A 6,002-nucleotide genomic window follows, 5' to 3' on the forward strand; every position below is an offset into this window, starting at 1 on the left:
AGAGGGAAAGGTAGATCAGCCGTGATTGAATGGTGGAGTAGACTTGATCGGCCAAATGGCCTAATTCTGCTCCTAGAACCTATGAAGTTATGAAGGAGCCCCACAGTGACCAAGTGCGGCCTGAAGAAAGTGTTGTTGGCCAGGGGCTACAACATGAGCCGCAACAACACTGCGTCAACCAGACGGTGCAGCAGCTAGTGAATGGTGGCATAGACTCGATGGGCTGATTGGCCTACTTCTGTGCTCCTATGATCGCAGTCTCCCACAGGGACAACTGTGAAGTACAGTTCACGCTTCATCCCACTTGCCATGAAGGCTAACCTTCCATTCGCTGTTGTGGCTGCACATTGCCTTTCTCACCTTCACACACACAAATACCTCGCTACTTCAGTGCTCTGTAGTCCCCTTCATTTAAACAATATTCTGCGTTTTCTGCTTAAATGGATATTCCCACATTATAATACACCTCCCAAACTCTTGCCGACTAGTTTAACTTATTTGCATCCCTCTACCAGCTCCCTGCCTTCCCCACACATCGGCCAAGTTACCAATGGTAACTCTTCCGGTCGAAAAATATTCAAAAATAAAACAGAATATATTGGAAACACTCAACGGATCAGGCAACACCTTCAGAAAGAGAAACAGTAATTTTCCAGGTTGAAACCCCTTGGTCAGATGCAGCCTAATCAGTGCAGCATTTTCTGTTTTCTTCCAATATTTTGTTCGATTGGCCATGACCTTTGAACCTTGACGCTCAAAACTGCAAAGAATTGCTCTGTTTCATCAGGGAAGGAATGTTGGTATGAAGCAAAGAGCACGTTTGCACTTCCTTCGATGATCAGTTCACACACAGCGCAAGAGATAAAGAAATGAATTCTACGAACATTTTTGTACCTTCCATTTCCTTCAATTGGGTAGTACAGGAGGAAAACTAAATTGTGAAATTCATAAACAATAAGGAAGGATTAATAACGAATATCAATAAGCTGCATCTGATGGATGTCTAAAACAAAAGCAGAAAATGCCAGAAACACTCAGCAGATCAGGCCGCATCTGCAGGAAGAGAAACAGAGTCAATGTTTCTGATCAATAACACTTTGTTAGAAGCTTGCAAAGTTGCAGGGAGGGATTGTTTCTGACATGATACAGCTGGGGTGACCTTGAAGAGAAGCTGTAAATATGGTTAAAGCATAATGTGCTGGAGTAACTCAACAGGTCAGGCAGCATCTCTATGCAGGATCTGGTTGGGGTCTGGTCCATTCTTCAGACTGATCTGAAGAATGGTTCTGACTCAAACAATCGACTGTCCACGTTCTTCAGAGATGCTGGCTGACTTGCTGAGTTACTCCAACACTTTGTGCTTTACTCAAGATTACAGCATCTGCAGTTCCTCGTATCTCCTGTCAACATGTTTACCAGGTTAATGAGTAAATGGGAGCAGTTAGAGAGTGAGTACGAGGACAACAAATGAATTTGGGAATTGCAAAATGCAGGGAGGAGTTAGACTGGAAACTCCCGGAGATAAAACAAAGGAAAATAAGACCAAGCTGAGCCAATACTACAGATGGATGACTGTTGCAGACAGGGAAATCAAGTTACCTGAGGCAGTGGAATTCAATATTGTCTAGAGAGTACAACATGCCCAGGTGGACGATGAAGTGCTGTTCCTCACGCTTGTATCAGGCCTCATTGCAACAATGCAGGAGGCCAGGGACTGATAGGTCAGAGTGAACTGGGATGTGGAAATTAAGTGACAGGCAGCAGGATATTCAGGGTCCCAAAGCCATGTGAACGCAGGTGCTCTGTAATGCAATCATCCACTCTGCAAATAGTTTCTCTGGAGACTACACAGTGAACAGCAAATGCAGCACACTAGATTGGTAGAAGAGCAGGTGAATCACTGTTACATCTGGAAAGACTGTTTTCCTAAATGGTGCAAAGGGAAGAGGTGAAGGGACAAGTGTTGTATTGCATGTGGTTGGCAAGGGAAAAGTAGGTGACATTGTGAGAAGAGGGGCTGGTTGGTGGGAACTGGACCAGGAAGTCATGAAGGGAATGGACACTGCAAATGCTGAAAGAGGGGGTGGGGGGGGAGAGAGAAACATACATCTTGTGGTGGAATCACTTAGATGATGATGTAAATTGCAAACCTTGAAATTGCAAAGAATGATCTGTTGAATGCAAAGGCTGGTGGGGTGGATGGTGTGTGATTCCACCAAGGGGAATACAGAGAGGCTAAGTGATTTGGGCAAAAAAAAGGCAAATGGATTTTACTGCAGGGAAATGTGAGGTAATCCACGTTGGTTAGAGGAGCCTAAAGGGGGATTATTGCCTACAAAGGAGAGAGACTGCATGTAGGTGAAGTTCAGTGGGATCCAGTTGTTCTTGTGCATAAATCACAAAATAAAATAGCAGTCAGGTCCAAGCAGTTAAGAAGCAAATGGCTTGTTGGCTTTTACTGCAAAGAGGTTGGAGTGTAAGAATAATAAGGTTTTGTTCTTGTTTTCCAAGATGTTGGTGAGGCCACGTTTGGATTATTTTGCACAGGTTTGGTCCCTTTAACCAAAAATTGATATAGAAATTGATATAGAAATGGAGGTCCATAGCAAAAGGATTTGAGTATAGGAGCAGGGAGGTTCTACTGCAGTTGTACAGGGTCTTGGTGAGACCGCACCTGGAGTATTGCGTACAGTTTTGGTCTCCAAATCTGAGGAAGGACATTATTGCCATAGAGGGAGTGCAGAGAAGGTTCACCAGACTGATTCCTGGGATGTCAGGACTGTCTTATGAAGAAAGACTGGATAGACTTGGTTTATACTCTCTAGAATTTAGGAGATTGAGAGGGGATCTTATAAAAACTTACAAAATTCTTAAGGGGTTGGACAGGTTAGATGCAGGAAGATTGCTCCCGATGTTGGGGAAGTCCAGGACAAGGGGTCACAGCTTAAGGATAAGGGGGAAATCCTTTAAAACCGAGATGAGAAGAACTTTTTTCACACAGAGAGTGATGAATCTCTGGAACTCTCTGCCACAGAGGGTAGTCGAGGCCAGTTCATTGGCTATATTTAAGAGGGAGTTAGATGTGGCCCTTGTGGCTAAGGGGATCAGAGGGTATGGAGAGAAGGCAGGTACGGGATACTGAGTTGGATGATCAGCCATGATCATATTGAATGGCGGTGCAGGCTCGAAGGGCCGAATGGCCTACTCCTGCACCTAATTTCTATGTTTCTATGTTTCTATTCACCATGCTGATGCCTGGGTTGTGTAATTGACCCCATTCCTTAGGATGCCATGTACTAATTCCACAATTTGCTCGCCATCTTTCCAATAATCCAGCACGGAAACAGGCCCTTTGACCCATTGAGTCAATCAAGCATGCGTCTATGATGATCCCATTATCCTTCTCACAACTTCTCCTCTTCACCTTCCCAAAAATAAAATCTCCTGTTTCACACTTACACTTGGGTCATGTTAACCTGCCAGTCAACATGTCTTTGTGATTTGGGAGGGAACATAGAATCCGGGAGAAACCCTTGCAGCCACAGGGAGAACATGCAAACTGCAGACAGACAGCACCAGGACAAAGCCAGGTCTCTGAAGCTGCGAGGCAGCAGCACTAACCACTGCGCCACCCTTCAGAGCAGCCGTGTGTAATCTCCGGTTAGCCTTTGACAGTATCATTGTCCTCACTTTGCTCTATTGCCGGACAGTTTCTTGAGGACAATGTTTAATCTCCCGTGGGCTGCCATTACTCTGTGCGACTGGAAATCCTTTCCCAGCCTGCGTAAATTGTCCAGACATTCTTCACCTTGCTCATGTGCTGCGTGTCTTCAGCCACGCTCCAGCTTCATAATCCTGTGCGATTCACAATGTAGAAATGTTGACTGTTGGCAATCCCAAATCCACAAACCCCCACTTTCTGCAGCAAACGCACACAACCTGCTCTATTATAAATATATATATTACTAGACTAAGTGGGACCCGTTGGGTCCTATGTTCACATGGGAGGGCTGGTCCCTCAACGCAATATTCCACCTCTCCACCAATTCCAATATTGGTGGCCATTGGGGGGGGGGGGGGGGGGGGGTATGGGTGTTGTTGGCTGCAGGGACTACTGGTATCTAGAGGGCTAGTATGGACATTGTGGGCCAAATGGATTCTTGGGGTGGCAGCACAGTCCCTCAAGCCTGATGTGCTGGAAGCTCACTCACGGCTGGTGGGCTGGCAGTTGACTCACGGCTATTCCTTGAAATTCCACTTCAAGCAGGGTGCAAGGCCACAAAATTCAGGTTCAGTTCCCTACCACTTTAAGCAGGGTGCAAGGCCACCATTTCATGCAGGGTGCAACACCACCACATTCAAATGCAGTTTCATACCATTTCATGCAGGGTGCAAGGCTACCACATTCAAATGCAGATTCATACTATTTCAAGCAGGGTGAAACCACCATAAAAACCACCATAAAACCACACAAAACACCACACTCACAGTTCAGTAGACATTCAGTGTGTTCAATTGATTCACAGCTCAGACAGAGTCGTGACCTCTCCCTCCCCCATCATGCAGAGACTGAGCCACATCCACACTTCCGGGTTTTATAATCCTTCTCCCTCCCACCGGAAAAGGTGTGGCCTTCATGGCGTGATTGACAGGAGAGAGATTCTCAACATATTTTAAACACTAATAACACTTTTGTTTTTCATTGAGGGGAAGAATCCTCTGCACCTGATGTGCGGAGGGGGACTGAGTAAGATGGCCAAAAGTCATAGCCGTAAGTGGTAGCGTTTTACCCAAAATCAATATCGTGCAAACAGGAAGTTGTCAAGTTTAGACAAACAACCATTTGCAGGCAGTGCCTTTTCACTTCAACCCAAACACCCCAAACAGCCATTTGCAAGTAGTGCCTTTTCACTTCAACCCCAAACCCACCAAACAACCATTTGCAGGCAGTGCCTTTTTACTTCAACCCAAACCCCCCAAACAACCATTTGTAGGCAGTGCCTTTTTACTTCAAACAACCATATTTTCATTTTCAAACCACATTAAGGGCACTCACAGTTGAGTAGACATGTGTTCAGTGTTATTCAGAGCTCAGAGAGACGTGACCCTCTGGCTTCCTCCATCTTGCAGAGACTGAGTGAGGCACACCACTTCCTGGTTTTATAGTCCCTCCCCCTCCCTCCAGCAGGGGCAGCAGAGAGAATGGCAATTAAAAAAAAAACATTAATATCTCTCTGATTTTTCATCGATGGGAAAAATCCTCTGGACCAGGAAGGCAGAGGGGGGCTCTGAGCGAGGTGGTGGCGTTCTCTTGGAAATCACAGCAAAGTAAGCCAAAAGCGGTCAAGATCAGACTTTTAGTAATATAGATATCCACTTGCCTTTTTAGTTTGTTGCAAGTTTTTGTTTAAAACACACCAATCTATGCCTTCATTAACTTGTCACAGTTTTAACTGCACTACATGAAAGGATTTAATCTAAAGTTTGTCATATAATTCTCTACATTTTTACTATGTACTAGTGATATGTAGAAGCTGACCCGACATGCATGGTCACATCAAAGGGTATCAACAAGACCCACTGTGCAGTTGAGATCTTCCTCCGTGTTAGTAGGAGAGGTGTTACCTGCTTTGGGGACATGACACGTGGCTTCTGATGCATCTGGCGGGTTGCTTACTTCCACAACCCCACCACACAACGCTCTCTGATACCAATGTCGATCAAACTCCCCAACCTCTGCACCAACCCTATCCATACCATCGCGTTCCCCTCACCCATCCCTCCCACCCCTGGACCCCAGCCTGGTTGATTCTCTACATCCCATCACGTCCAAACACCTCAGTGTGTCTCCTGCCCTCAATGTCTCAGCCTAACATACAAGTGAGTGCAGCGGATGGAGGTTGGGGACAGGAATAGTTGGTGACAAGGGAGGGTAAGGATGAGGGGCTCCGAGGGAGGGAGGGGTAAAGTAGATTTTGAGGGTCAGGTGAGGGTGATTTTTG

Source organism: Amblyraja radiata, chromosome 23 (genome assembly GCF_010909765.2).
Source record: "Amblyraja radiata isolate CabotCenter1 chromosome 23, sAmbRad1.1.pri, whole genome shotgun sequence".
Classification (NCBI taxonomy): Eukaryota; Metazoa; Chordata; class Chondrichthyes; order Rajiformes; family Rajidae; genus Amblyraja; species Amblyraja radiata.